This window comes from Canis lupus, chromosome 23, assembly GCF_011100685.1.
Source record: "Canis lupus familiaris isolate Mischka breed German Shepherd chromosome 23, alternate assembly UU_Cfam_GSD_1.0, whole genome shotgun sequence".
Taxonomy (NCBI): domain Eukaryota; kingdom Metazoa; phylum Chordata; class Mammalia; order Carnivora; family Canidae; genus Canis; species Canis lupus.
Window position 1 is genome coordinate 49,326,359 of NC_049244.1, and position 16,224 is coordinate 49,342,582.

The 16,224-nt window shown below is 39.0% G+C and overlaps 1 long non-coding RNA gene across 5 annotated transcripts in view; it reads left to right on the top strand.

Annotated features, from left to right (window-relative positions):
• The window catches only part of LOC106557600, a 75,385-nt gene that overhangs the window by 22,559 nt on the left and 36,602 nt on the right, over nucleotides 1-16,224 (top strand). For 4 of the 5 annotated variants that reach the window (XR_005377235.1, XR_005377234.1, XR_005377238.1 and 1 more), the window contains exon 3: nucleotides 11,656-11,724. The exons of the other annotated variant lie outside the window; for it this stretch is intronic. This is a non-coding gene — a long non-coding RNA (uncharacterized LOC106557600). The remainder of the gene's footprint in view (nucleotides 1-11,655; nucleotides 11,725-16,224) is intronic. 5 annotated transcript variants of the gene reach the window in all.

Consider the following 16,224-nt stretch of genomic DNA (forward strand, 5'->3'; position numbering starts at 1 on the left):
TCCATGTTGAAAGCGATTGATGAAAGAAACACCAACATGCTTATTTTAGATGGTTGTAAAGCAAAGGAAAAGACTGTTCTAAAAAAGACTAAAAGTCTATGTTGCATAGATGAGCCAGGTCAATCATTATGTGAATTTACCTAGCTTCTACTTTTATGTTTTCCTTCTTGTGGTAGGGAGCCTCAATGATCCCTGCCTCTTGGTATTCATTAACTCTGCTGACTTTTTTCTTATCACTTATCACAATATGACATATATTTTGTGTTTATCTAATTGATTTTAAAGCTTGTTTTTGTTTTTGTTTTGGCCCACCTTGCAGTGGGATACAGGCTTTAAAAGAGCAAGGACTCAGTCTATTTGCTTGTATTCTGTATCCTCAGGAGTTAGAACACTGCCTGGCAAGCAGGGGTATTCAGAAGACATTTCTTGAAAGGAATGAATGAGTGAATAAGTGAATGAGTAAAACAAAGCAACGTCATATGTCCCCAATATATTTAACATAAAGTTCTAAAGTAAGTCATTCTTCTGGTGGAACTCCTCCGGGGTAACTGCATCCTTTGACTCCAGTACAAGCACAACAGGAACAGATTTATCCTTGCCTCTGAGAGAAGTTAACGCTCCTTCGTATCTTCAAATGAACCAAGGGTTTTCACACCAGCTACTCTGGACACACGTTCTCTTTTTAATTTGATTTTTCCAAAGAAAATACTACTGAAGATTAAGGAACAGCTGCCACTCTCCCCCCACCACCACATTCCAGCGCGCTCACATTATTGCTTTGACGTTTTGCTGAAGAATCTGTGGTGAGGTTCACAGGCCAAGCCCGTGTTACAACTCCCCCGCCCCGTTGGCATCTGGAAAGCTTCCAGACCCACAGCTGAGAAAAACAGAACTTGGAGGCAAAGGAGAAGAAGCAAAGTTGCCCAGTTATGTTTGTCCGTCATGTGTGGCTTTGTTTTGCGATAACAGCTTGGAATCCTGGGTTGGGTTTGAAAAGTGATTTGTGAATAATTTCATGGGAAGTGAAGCTAAACCATAGCAAGCAGTGTTAAATGGTCTTCCCGGTGTAGACTGAAAATTGATTCGGGATTGCTGAGCTTCCAAAAATGGCTTGAAATCATTAAGATCAAGTAATACTTATCTGTGTGTGAGAGAGGTGAAATTAAATTATTAAATATTGTAGCTATTGTTCGTCACAATGGCCCTGAATTCCCTTTGTGGATTCAACTGGCTCAAGAGATGCTTAAGACTAAAGATTGTCGCCTCAGCAGTAGAGGTAGACTTGGGGGGGGCGCAGGGGAGACAGTGAGGGGATCTCAGTCCAAGCAGAAGGAATCTCGGATGTTGGCTAGGAGTTCCGGAATGCAAAGACACTTACTTGTTAGATGGCATGGGGGTGCAGTTGTGAGGGCTGGACCACTTTATCACTGTGAGGAAGACCAGCCTGAGGAAGAAGCCAATGCATGAGGAAGAACAGAGCTAAATATAATAGAAAATTGGAGGTGGAGTCCTCTATAAATGGACCCGAAGCATGCTCTATCTCCAAACCTTTTGAGCTCCGTGAGCTAATATATTCCCTTAAATGACGTAGCCACTTTGATATGGACTTTTCATAAGTTGAAACAAAAATAGCCAACTGATAAAGGCCGGATCTATTACCGGGAAGGCTGAGAGTAGTGTCTTTACCCTGGATATCCAAAGATGGGCAGCGAAGAACCTACAATTTGCTGAGTGTCTGTTACTCCCCAGTTACCTTACACTGTCATTAAATTTAATGTCTAAAACAGTCCAACGAGAAGAGGGGATATTATCCCATTTGTCCAATCAGCCAGCAAGGTGAGCAAGCCAGAATTGAACCCTGGGACCACCTGCCTCTAAGATCTGATGATACCCTCAGCATGGCCTGCTGCGCCACCTGTCCTCACACTACACTGTTTTAGTTGACTGGGAGGGGAGCCCACGCCATGTCACGGCATGAGAAGAAAGACACTGACACTATTTCTATGAAAATCAGGCCTCATGCTCATAAGACAAGGGTTTGAGTACAGTATCGGAGGGCTCACAGACCTCTGTGAAAACTGTCAGGGATCTCTCCCAATTTTAAAAATCTAGTGTATCCTTTGTAGAACCACGGGCAATGTTAAGTTAAAGAAGCGACACGATCTGATTTGCATTCTGCAGACTTTATTCTGGTGGCTTCCAGACGACACAAGAGGGGATGGTGGTGGCAGGTAGGAAACTGTGTTAGCAGTCCAGGGCAGAAGTGCCTGTGGCTGGCTGTGAGGGCCAAAGAGCAGAGGACAGCCCATGAGAGGGCAGAGAAGTGTGCAATGGGCAGGATGAGAGCGAAGCAGACAGGTGAGTTGGGGTGGCTCCGGAAGCCTTATCTTAGGCGGCTTGTCAGAGGGAGGGGGCAGAGAAATGTTTTAGGTGTAAGAAAAAGGCATCTGAGAAGATGGAGAATCATGAAGGACTGTCGGCCGAGGGAAAGTTGAAGAGCATGCCTGCTTTTTCTCAAGAGACTATTTCAATTTTTATGTCATCTGCATTTCCCAGGTCATACTGGCCTGGCCCCAAACATAGGAATGGAAAGGAGAAACAAACACTAATTTTCTGGGCCGGCTTTCTTTTAATGCACAGGACACTGCCCATGTAGATGGGAGCCAATCTCTTCCTTTTTCTGGCCTAACTGCTAAGGTAATGCTGGGGAGCCGCCGTGCGCACCCCAGCCTCAGTGGGTCTTGCATCCAGCTCCCTCCCCCACGGCTCGTCCATGTGCTGCTTCTCTCGGTGCTGTCGTCTCTTCTCAGGGACCCAGGGACCCCAAGTGGGTAAAGGACCCTCCCACATCCCCAGGTGATTCATTCAAGGAGGTAAATTTCTTTTTTTTTTCTTTTGTCTGCTCTTTTCTAAGATTTTATTTATTTATTTGAAAGAGAGAGAGAGAGAGAATGAGAGGGAGGGAGTATCTGAAGCAGACTCCACACTGAGCACAGCGCCCAGCGTGGGGCTCCGTCCCCCAACCCCGAGACCATGACCCTGAGCCGAAACCAAGAGCTGGACGCTTACCCGACTGCTCCACGCAGGTGCCCCAAAGAGGTAAATTTCTTTAAAGTCATTTTTATCTTATAGGGTCGCCTGTCCTTTCGGCTGCCTGCCCTTTCCCACCTCTCTTCCACTCCTCCCCAGCAAGGAGACACTCCGCTGTATTCAAAGTTGCCATATGGCCTGTATCTCTGATCAAAGAATTAGCTTGCGTACCTCAAATTTCTTTCCTTCCGATGTCTCCTGACCCCTCCTGCAAGTTGGCCAGTGGAACGCCATTCTGTTGGGTTCCCCTAGAAATCAGTGTCAGGGGTAAAACCCCGGAGGGAAAGCCTTTTGTGTTGACATCCTGCTATATATCCTGATGTGACTCAGTGATAAAAAACACGAGGTGGAGAAACACTGTTTGATGTCGTTAGCTGGTTGTTGGCACAGAATTACGTTTTTGAAAATTCCAGTGTACAACTTTTTTTCCCCCCAACACAGCAGCATGAGCCGCAGAAGGATTGTGTTGATTCATTGTCTGTATGTTTGTTATATGACTAGTTCACTAGCATCCCAAGGAACCAAATCATACGTGGAGAATAGAAACCCAACGCATCTTGGCCCTTGGCTGTAAGCGAGGGTCGAGGACTTTGCTGCTCCTTGCTCCCCGCCAACTTGCCAACGGCACCCCAGCGTCTGTGGTTTCACAGGCCACACTTGCCATTGCTGCAGGGTGCACTGTGCGCGGAGTCTCCTTCCTAGGACATCACTACAGCACTAATTTGCTTTGATGGGGGGAAAAGAAAAAGCACACTGAAAATCCAAAACCCAAAGAAAGGAAGTTTTGCAAGAACAGCAAGATGCCAAATTCATAATTAGAATCAGGCTCCAAACTCCCATTTGGAACTGTCCTTTTAATCCCTGCCCTAAGCTCCCTCAAAACCTATCACTATGGAGTATTTTGCAACTTCGCATCAGACTCTTGAGTCTCCAGCACCAAGAGCAGGGATGGAGAGTCAGAGACCTCAATCTTGAGGCCATTTCACAAAACAAGCAGAAAAAAAAAAAAAAATGAAGACCCAGTAGCATTACACAGCCAAGCCAAAGGTGCCTTGGAGCAGTCAGCAGTGGAGAGGAAGTTTCTGGAGGAAATGCTCAAAGCCAACTGTGAGTGGAATAGAGACTGAGGCACGTGTGGCCGCCGGTGATGCAGCCCCACTGCCCAGATGGCCTGTTAGCTGCTCCTGCAGACTCCATCCCCGGGGCACCCGGGTGGCCGTGCGTGGGTCAGGACAGGGACAGCTGCGACACCTCTGCATCTGACTACGCCCGGGCCCGGAGGGCTGACTTTGAAGTTCAGGAGCCGACACGACTACTACAAAGCATTAAGGGACGCACTTGTCCCTCTGGGTTTATTGAGATATAACCGTAGCACGTGAAGTTTAAAGTGTACAGAGTGACATTTGATGCACGTAGACATCGCAAAATCATTACCAGAACAAGGTTCATCAACACGCCCATCACCTCATAGTTACACAGGTGTGTGTGTGTGTGTGTGTGTGTGTGTGTGGTGAGACCTTTTAAGATAGACTCTCTTAGCACCTACGACACAGCTACAGTCCTCACGCTGTACCTTATATTCCCAGGACTGATTCGTCCTCAAAATCAAGGTGTGAACTCTTTTTCCACCTTCAGCCACTTCCCCCGGTCCAGCCCCAACAACCCCAATCCACTCTCCACTTCTATTAAGTTTGATTTCTTCAGATCCCACATGTCATTGAGATTCATACGGTGTTTGTCTTTCTCCGTCTTATTTCACTTGCCGTAACACCCTCCAGTTTTGTCTGTGTTGCTACAAAATGGAAGGATTTCCTTCTTTTTTATGGATGAATAGTTCTGTGTGTGTATGTGCGTGTGTGAGTGTGTGTGTGTGTGTGTGTGCCCGCGCACGCACCACAGCTTCCTTATCCATTTATCTCTCCATGGACTCAGGTGGTCTCCATGTCTTGGTTATTGTGAATAATGCTGCAGTGAACATTAGGGGGCAGATACTTTTTTTTGAGATGGTGATTTTTTAAAAGATATTTATTTATTTATTTATTTATTTATTTATTTATTTATTCAGGAGGGAGAGAAAGAAAGAGCACAGAGGGAGAAGGAGAAGCAGACTCCTCACTGAGCAGGGATCTCAATGCAGGGCTCGATCCCAGGACCCCGAGATCATGACCTGAGCCCAAGGCAGATGCCTAACGGTCAGAGCTACTCAGGTGCCCCAAACAGTGATTTAATTTCCCATATTACCTTATTTACTTTGACCTCCGTTAATTGACCTCAGCAATGATTATAGTTTTCTGGATAGAGGTCTTAGACATCATTTGTGAGATTTATTCCTAAATATTCATGTTTGTATGCTCTTATGAAAGCACTGTTGTTCAAATGTAACTGTTTGCTGCTACTAAAAATACAATTCACTTTTTGCTGATATTGACCTTCTGTCTACCAAACTTGTAAAACTCACTTATCAGTTTTAATAATTTAGTTATAGATTTGTTTGGGTTGTCTATAGATAACATCCCACCACCTAAAATTCTGAACTTTTTATCTTTGTTTCTTTTTCTTACTTTATCATACTGATGAGGTCTTCCAGTACAGCATTGAATGATTTAAGGGATTTTTGTCAAATTTCATTCTCTGAAATGTAAATTTCACCTGTTTAGGAAAGACACTGTTTTTGAATTTTCCTTTTCAAAAAATTATAGTTGAGCTACAGCAGTTCTATTACTCAAGAAACTGAATACAGATATGTGGGGGTTCTGTAGAGCAATCAATTTAAGTGAAATGATATAAGCATAAGCTCTTCTAGGGAGTGGACGGATTATGTAAATAACCTGTATGTCCAGAAATGTAGGGAAGATAAAGCATGCTTTAATCATGGCACTGCTGGCTTTACGTGGCATTTATTTTCCATGAGAAATTCACAGATCTTTAATACTGCATTTATCTTTATCACATCCTTTGAATAGTCAAGCACAAATTGACATTATTATCTTCCACTTGGGAATGAATACGAAGCCCAGAAACACTGACATTTTCTAAGCTAGCAGCAGAGGCAGCATAGAACACAGGACTCCTGGATCTCAGAAAATTAGCCTTTCCTTTCCTAAATTCTCTTTTGATGCAGCATCAAGATTTTTTTTTCCCTTAAATATTTGAGATACTTACCTTTGTCCCTGAACCCGCCAAGTCAGCCTTAACTACGAGGATGATGAGATAAGGAGATCTTCAAAGAAGCTATACCAACAACTGCTGCAGCATTGTTTCTGGAAGATGTCTTACCCATAGTGACTGCCATCGGTGTGCCCAGGGAATTGAAAAGGCCTGAGAGGCAGCTGAAGGATCTTTGTAGAGTGTGCCAAGGCCATTTTCAGATTGGAGCTGTGCCATTTTGCTTTATGTTTAGTGCTTTTTAGATGCTGTTTAAGGAATCTTTCCTTGTTCTGAGTTTAAGGTGATGTAGATATTCTCCTGGACTGTCTTTTGGAAACTTCAACTTTCACAACTAGATAAATAAGCCGCCTGACTTGATACTTTAGTTTGAGGTAGGAGTGAAGTCCCAATTTTCCCAATGTCGATATTTTCATTGACCTAGTAGTTTTATTGTGGAAACTGTCATTTCTCCATCGGTGTTTGAGTGTCTGTGCGTGTATCGGTTCTTTTGTCTCCTTATCCTAAATCCTTGGGGTATATTAATATTTCACTGTTTTAATTACGGTTGCTTTTAAGTAAGTCTTACTGTACTGTAGTGCAAGTCTGGAGAGGATCTGAGGAACAAGCTCTGTCTATGCTAGGATTCCGGACACTGCTCGGGACCTGGTCCTGGCTTGGGTGCAGTGGGGTGAATGGGAGAGAGACAGGCACAAACACCTTTCTCAGGGATCCATCAGTATCTCAGCTTTCTTTGCTTCTCCTCTGATTCATTTTCTTTCCCAGCCAAGAGACAATCTGGTCTCCAGAATGGAAAACTGGTGCTCTTTGATCATATATCCTTTCCAAATCCGCTTTTTATGTTCTGAGTTCTTCCCTGCATTCTCTGGAGAGATGGACTGTTGAAATGGAAAAGCCCCCAAATTTACTTCTGCTTTCTGTTGCATTATCCCTTCCCTGGGGTAATGAATTACTATGACTCCGTTGTTGGCAGAGCAAAAATTTTAAGAAATGTTGAGAGGAAAAATCTTAAATCTTATCTCAAAATATTATCTTACCCAATTTTCCTAGAGTTCAAAAGAGAAATATGGGTCAAAGATAAACATTGGGAAATCATGAGCAAACTGATAATGCGTTAGAGGAAAATGCTGGGAAACATAATAACATAATATAAATATGTTATGATAAATAACATTAACTAAAATGAATTAATCCATCTTATTTGAAAGTTTGTTGATAGCTATAGCTTGATCATCAATGGCCCCGGAAACTTTTCAATCCAGCAGGTTAAAATAACTATGACATGGCTGTCTTCAATGAACCAAATCAACCGCTTAGTGGTTATTACAGAACTCACCCCTCCTGCCCTAGAGCCTAAATTAGTAGGGGCTACAAGTGGTTTTGTATGAATACTTGGTGATTTCCTAGTTAGAAGTCCTGTTAGAGACAAATTATCTAAGTTTGATAATATGCATTGTTTTAAAGTGTATTTAAATAAATTAAAAATGGAAAAAAATAAGAAAAAATGTGCTTTTAAAATATGATTGATATTCCCATTGATGGTATACATGCAGTCAAATTAATAGTTTTTATAATTTCATAATTCTTAAATAATTACTTTTTAAGCAAATCCATGAAATTAATTAATTCCCTTATGCAGGATTTTCTTGAAAACCAACAAAAGTGAAAAGCTATATTTAAAGCCTAGGGAATTATTAATTTGCCATGTTCTTCCCGTCAAAAGTACTTGCGATGTTTTCTAGTACTAATCCCCATCACAGACAAACCTACATAGCACCATCTCTATGCTGGTGATTCCACTGTGTATATTTGGGCCTTCAGTTTATAGATCTAACTCTTTATTGACTATCCTTAATAGATCATCTACTCAAGCGCTTAGATCTAAATACCATTCTTGAGTCCTCTCCTTTCTTTCACCTCTCACATCCAGAAAATTACCAAAGCTTCTTGATTTAGCCTTTAATGTTCTTGAATCTCTTTTTTTCTCTCCTTACCCACAATCACCACCCTGTCAGGTTATTGACAGAAAGACCTGAAAAACTACAAAAAATATTGTTTCTTTCACTCTTGTCATCCTCTATCATTCATTCACTTTGTAGTCAACAAAGTCTTTCTTAATTGCAAATCTGACCACTCTTCTCCCTTGTTTAAAAAGTTTTAATTGCATTTTATTACAACCCTTTGCCAAAACAACAACCCTTTTCAGGCCATCCCAAACAGGATTATGTATATTTATGAATTACCCTTCTTAGGATCAATTGTAATTTAATTTTCTCTCTTCCTTTCTGTAAGGGAAGAAACTGTGTCTTTCTTGTTTATTATTGCATCCCCAATGCTTAGGGCATAAACTCAAATTTTTGTTAGGTCAATAACAGGCTAAACAAATAGATTGTGTTTTGCACAGCCAATGCTTGGGGAGTTAGAAGGTGAACCTTTTTCCCCTTGATGCAGTAACTATAGTTGAAGTATGTTGTCATAACGGATAATAATTCACTGAGTGAACGTGACCTCTGATGGTCAACTAAGAAAATGAACCATGACTTAAATTCGATGATGTATGTATTAAAATATAGATAACATCACTTTCTGAAAATAGTTGTAAAACTCATAAATCCTTTGCTTTATCAATACAATAACAGGGCGACCCTAATCTTGCATAAGCTCAGTGACTAGAGTCTTCCTGAAGCTTGTCCACCTTGTTGGTTCCAGAATTCTCCATTTACTATGAGCTTTAACTCTTTTGCCAAAAAAGCTTCCAATTAGCAAAGGCTTTTTCACTTTACTAACACTTAGTCTCTCTAAATTTATTGTAAAGAGAAGCCTCATTTTTTTACTCATGAGGCTGACAAGGAATCACACCTATATCATGCATCTGCTCACCAGCAACATGAATATTTGTAGTTGTGTATCTTTCACTAAGAGTATAGTTTATATCCATCTGGACTTTTCTCGGTCTTTATATTTGGAAGTAAATTGCTTCAAGCTTTTTTCTCCTACAGTCAGATCACTGGCTCAGCTGAGAGTCATATAAAATAGCTATTTTGTCTGTTTTCTCAGCAGCCATCGTTAGCAAGGTCAGGTGCTTTTCTTTCTTTTGATAAAAATTCTTCTTTGAGGGCTGGGAAATACATGTCCGAGCTACAACAGAGCATAATTTTGAAAACATATCAAAAGAACAAAAACTTCTTAAGAAACAGATATAAAGCAATTTCTTCATAAATAGTCATTTCAGAACCTCAGCTTTCGGTGAGATAAATTTCCAGCCTCAAAAAAATGCAATATCAGCGCCACTTTAGATACAAATAAACCGAGCCTCAGAAAAGGTACCCGAACATAAGGCTTGATGAGCAACCATGACCTCTATTTCCTCGGAAATCCTACCGTGACCACTGTGGCCATGTGGGACTTGCACTTATAGATCCTCTTCATAAATGAGTCTTGGCTCGGTAAAATGTCATCAGTATAAATGTCATTACCTGGAAATAAATATCCATTTTTTAAATGAATCCATAACTTTTTAATCATAGAAATATGGGTCATATCCTTCATGGAAAAAAAAAAAAAAAATGGGGGTGGGGGAGGGGAAACCAAGCAGGAAAAACAAAAGTTTAAATGAGCAAGACTTGGAGATGGAGTTAAAATAAGGGAAGAACAGAGGTTAAAGGAGAGAATGATTGGGGGCCCCAAGTGGAGGAGGGGAGACTGAAGAGGAGCCCGCTCAAGAAAGACCCTCAGGGAGGGGAAAGAGGCTTGTGACTCATGAGAGCAGGTGCCGCTTGCCCCGCCCACTGCTTTTGTTCTTTCTTAGGCTCTTTCCTGCTCTGCTTTCTGCCCTCTGGTTTCTATTTAAATTCAGTTGCTTCCTTTATTCACAGTGTTCATCCTGGATATAACTATTTCTCTGTTATCAGCATCTGTGTTGCTTCAGATGGTGCTTCCTTGTGTCCTTGAAGCATTTCCTGAGGTATGACTCCAACTGTTCGGATTCCAGGTGTCATCAGTACCAACCATTAATCAAACGTGTACATCCTCGTCTCCCACAGAGGACTGGGCTGGCTGTTTATGGCTCTGTCTGGATGGATTCACTCTAATGACGAGGTAGAGCTTTAATTGCTCCCAAAATGTACAATCATACCTTACACATTCTACAGAAAACCATTTCTAAATAAGAGAATCACAGATTTCTTTATCTATGCACCTAGCTTGTTATCAGAGCACTAGCACATTAGCAAATCTTTAGGGAGATTGAATGAGTTGCCTTAGAAATTTAGAGTATTTTCAAAGCATTTCTGTTAACTCTCCATTTTCATAATTGGCTTCAGTCGCTTGACTATTTATAGTTTTCAACTTTCTTGCTTTGTATCTGTCTCTGTGCCTGCCTTTTCTTTGTATATCAGCTACTAATTTTAAGAGTAAGCTTTCTTATCATCACATATGTAACGAGAGCCATGAGGGACACATTTAGACAACAGCTGCTCAATCATTGTACAGCAAGACCAAGATAGCCACTGTGAACAATCAGGGTAGAAGCAGCTTTATTTTGTTTGTGATATTTCAAACAAAAATAGGTCTGCCTATTTTAACACTGTTTGGGGTATCTTGATTGTCATGCTCACTAGAGCTAAGGACTTTCAGAACCAGGGCCATTGTTGATCTGTCTTGGTATCCTATAATATATCTATTATAGCACAAGACTTCACACACAATTGGTGAGTAATTAAATTTCATTGAATGGAAATATACTTTGCCAAGTAAAAGAAAACAAAATCAATGAGACTGAAATGCATTTAGTTGCCTTTCCATATTACACACTTGCTTTAGTATTCAGCCCAGAATGATTTCTCACAAATAGAGCAATTCATAATTGAGAAGAAATTAATAATATTAAAAGCATTTAGTAAAAAACAAAAACAACAAAAAAAAAAACCTCCCTTAGAAAAGAGAACATGCAATCAATGTTGCTCCACTTGCTTAAAACACAAGTCTGCACCAAAAGACTTTTGAGATATGAGTACACTGGGTTTCCTTTGAAGCACAAAAAGGTAATAGAAATTTTCTGTTCTGTTCAGGAGTTTTTAAATGATACAGTGCAGTTTCTGTTCTAGAATGTGTATTTGTGACTCATGTTGACTCTTCACTCAGGTTACTTATAAGTTGCTTATTTTTTATATGTGGAAAAAAGAAGCAAAACAAAAATAATAAACCACATACGCAAATGATTGATCAGACTTTCCAACACCAAATAGTTTGAGAACTTCAGTGATAAATGTTTCTTTGCTTTATTTATACTACACAGGAAAATTGTATTTCTCTCCTGCTATGAACATTCTGCTGATGTAAAAAAAGCCCTTCCTTCTTAGAATTGAGGAGACTTAAACCAATAATTCTTTTTGGTTTCAGAATCACTAAATTATTTACCAGAATACCAGCACCACATAGGAAGAGGAAGAGTTTCAGAAAAGGCAAGGAGTGAGTTATTGTCCAATTGGTCACCTGTGTTCAGTTAATGTAAAACTTCAGTTTATAAGTAGTGCATTCTTTTTATTCACCATTTTGAATGATTGCACATTATTACAAAATCAGCTACAAATCAAGCTATTTCTATTTGTTTAGATCATATCTAATGAATACCTGGACTCTACCAACTAATCGTAGTATTTCTGAAAGCATCCCTTGTTTTCTCTTCCCGAGATAAAAAGACTCTCTCTGATATCTACAAAGAGAATACTTCTCTATGGTATCTGATTCTTATCACTGACCATCAGCATTTTGAGTGTTGATTTGATACATGCTAGATGTTTTTTATGCTCAGAATGGAATTTTTAATAAATTGTTTTTGTTGCAAATGGATGTAATAAGATGGTGTAGATATGAATATAACAATGAGTTTCAAGTAAAGAGTAAATTGGGTTTGACTAAAGATGATCATTTTTCCATTGTGATTTAAAACTCCTAGTGTTCTTGAACTTGTCCAGATAGGAAAATTTTTAAATAGCTTTTTTTTCATTTTTCATTTTCATATATTCTCCTTAGCCTACCTATATTGAGAACAAAAATCAAAGCTTTATTAACAATTAGATAGCTGTATTTTCCATCCCATTGTCTTGGGATTATATTTTAATTTTGTAATTATAATATTTAAGTTTAATCTATTTTAGTGAGAATATTGTTATCTAAGGGAGCAAGCTCATAAAGATCTATGTATGGCAATTTCTTAATGTTTGCAATCTAAGCCAGAAGTTGGTAAACTTTGTAAGGACCATGTGCTAATACCTTTTCCATTTTTAAAGGATGTTAAAAAAAAGAATCAGATGCAACCAAGATCCCTTAAGTGGCCCACAAAGCCAAGTATATTTACTATCAGCCCCCGGTACAAAAGAATGTTTGCAGACCCCTGATCTGCACATAAGCACTGCCTTTTGGATAATGGTTGAAATATATCTCCAAATTTGTCCTAGAGTCATAGTATCTCAATATGAGGAAATACTGTCAGAGTAATTGACTCTTATTCATTAGTCAGACACATCCCCCTGACAAGTGGACAGATTCTATTAGAATTACAGGTTGTGCTATTTATATCATTGAAAACAAGACGAAAGCTACAGTATCTATACCATTAAGTACTATCACTAAAATCTTTCAGTTCACCAAGAAATAGATCTTACATATTACAAAGGAAGCACGATAATGGAAGTAACGTATTATATCACGTAACACTTCATTCCTTCTAAGACATTCAGACTGGACTATCTGCAGTGAGTGGTCCTCAAGCAGAATTAGAATTAGAATTAGACTCTGAATGCACACCTCTTTCCCTTCATTTAGCCATCCGTTGCCTATAGCAAAATTCAATTATTTACCTTAGGTCACCTTTCTGAGGAGCCTGAATGCAACTTTTCATCTTTTGCCATACTCTTCTGATGGTTGGTCATTATGAATTAATCACAGTTGTCAGTTAACACATGATAGTTCTTTACCACCTTGGTACCTGAAAACTTATGCGCAGTGGAGGGGGAAGGGAAGTTGAAGGGGGTGTCTCAGGTGGCTTGGATGAAGGAAAAAAATCAGAGCATAGGGATATCTCTAGAGGAAGGAAGAAAAGGAGATAGTATCTTTCAGTGAAATGAATTAAAGTCTCCTTTTTTGGTATAACTGGCAAATATTTCAGAGTTATGCTTTAAGAATAGGATAGGTATCTAGCAAATGACTGCATTACTTTAAGTTTCTGAAAGGTAGGATATGGATCAGAAAAAGTTTCAAAACTTAAAAGATGAGACCAGCAATGAGAGGAAGGAGGAACAGAAATTACAAAGACAAATCTGAAGAATGCATGTATGTATATATTTATACCCCAAAGATTAGCCTTAATAAAAAGAACAAGTTGTTTCAAGAATAATGCATCTAGTATCCAGTGTAGCTCTTTAAGAAGATAGAAATCCAGATTGTTCATCAGTATCACAGAAACATAGGATGCAGTAAAGTTAGAATGGAAAATCAAAAGTACCCAAAGGTGTCAGCCGCCTACACAGGGAAATATCATCAACCTTCCTGAGTGAAGCAGTTTAGAAGAGCTGACTCTCTTTATTAGAGAATGGTCAGTGTTTAATAATGAATACATAGATCACCTCATGATTCTCTTAATTAAATATTTTAATTTAGAGCATTTATCATAATTTAGAACTGGATTGAGAAATATCCAGCTTTGGAAATGGCATATTTCAGGGCCCTGTCATAAACTGAATGGTTGTAGAGGTAGAAATGCCCTCAGTGACAATCTAGTCCTGCCTCCCAAGGTCGTAGTTGAAGACCAAAGCTCAAGGGATTGAGACAGAATCCCAGCATTGCCACCCAGTCTCGCTGACTCAACATTGTTTCTATTACACCCTGTGGCCACCGAATCACGGAGATATACAGACTCTCCCACTCCCACCCCTACCCCCAGCCCCTGCCACCATACACACACACACACACACACACACACATCCCAGAGCCTTTGAGGCTATCTACTAGTATTCAGAACTTACTGACTGCTGCCTAAAGTAAGACTATCCTTCACCCACAAGTGAGTTTAAAAACATATTTAGTTTTATATCTACCACATAATAAATGCTATGGTAGCTGCTATAGGATGCTATAAATAGAGAAAACAAGCCATCTTAATATAAAATCTATCTTGGTCTTGCTGTAGAATAAATGAAACAATTTAGGAATGACAATGACAAAATACAACGATGCTCCATTGTTTTTTAGTATCGACATCTTGCAGATTTTCCCAACTCCTTTCAAACATAGATTTATAAAACTCTAAAGAGAAAGCCATGAAAAGAAGAAAACATTTGCCTATGACCAATACTCAATATAAACAAAAAGATGAAAACAATTCTGAGATCAATTGTGTTGGATACCAATGTGTTGTCATCACAATCTATACCATAGGAGTATAGGACTAAGTTCTGTTCATCCCATGGTTACCCAGAAATTTGACCAACCATAGGAAATTGCCTTCCAATCTTATTTCTGAGGTGAACATAAAAAGGCATGGCTACCAAAGATAGGTATTTATGGGAAAGAAGGTGTTGATTTTTAAAGAAGGCTAAAGGGTTAGAAAGTTCTTGCTGAAGAAAATGAACTCCAGTCCTATTACCTTGAGTAATCTATCATTGCTACATCTAAAAAGTGATATGAGAAATAAAATAAATACAAGGTAATAAAACATACATTGGTCATATAAGAGAGACAGTGATAATCCAATGACACTGAGTCCTTATAATAACTATGAATAGTCTTGAGTTCTTAAAAAACCCAAACATCATTAGATAGGTCTATGTGACACTTAAAAACATGATCATTTGTGATGTTAAGATTAATAAGTAACGACAGCAAAAAAAAAAAAAAAAACAGTGATTGGCACCCAAATATAGATATCCCAGTCTATAATATTGACAAAGCAGCTCAAACAAAGCAAGTCCATTTAAAACACACTACATTGCAGCAAAACAAGTTAGATAAATTATTGCAATTATTTTTCAAAATAGGCTACCAAGCGTAAAGTAAAAATACAATTGCTTAAAATGCACTGAGAGATAAATTCCTCACTCCTGTAAGGCTAATTGTAGTAAACTTGCTTCCTTATATCTTTACGCCCCACTAGATTTTATATTTATATTCCTAGCTTTCAGCTGAGTTATCACAGAGATTCTATAGAATGGGTTTGTTTTCGTGCTTGGAGATTCTTGGGGTAGCTCTTTAAGAACCATGAATTTGAAAATGTGTTCTTCAAGTTGCTGTGGAAGATTCTTATTGGGCCGTTAGAAGGGGGAAAAATTAAACCATTTGTTTAAATGAATGAAACAAATTTTCTATTCTAGAAAATTGTTGGCCCTATAAGAAAAAAAAATCAAGAAATCTTTTGTAACCCCCCAAACTCTAAAAATCTAGAGGAAACTACACTATTTTGTGTAAAGTGGGACTAACAATACAAATCAGGGTGAGACTAGCATTTAAAATTTTTATTTGCACCATTCAGACAAGTTGAAAACTTTAGAAAATAATACTCACCAGGCATCTGATTCATGTCTGTTTCTAAAATGTACCAACAGCAACAGTGTGACATGTGATCAGAACTGGAAAAAGTCTTCAAGGCAGGGTGGACATAGCTAGTCCTGTTATTTACTGTTGGCAGAAAACCAACCTAATGATGTCTTTTAAAAAGTACGTGTAAACTGAGAAAACAAGGTCAGATGAAGAAAACAGAAGAACAAAGCCCAACATTGTGTCTTAAAATAAGTATCAATTGAAAGTCTTCTTTATGTTTTGGGAATGAAGAAATGTATATATATATATATATATATATATATATATATATACACACACACACACACACACACACAAATAATGGATTGGGAATAAAAAGTGCTACAGATACTCCTATGATGAACACAGGGAAAAGAAAATACAGAAAACGTTGTG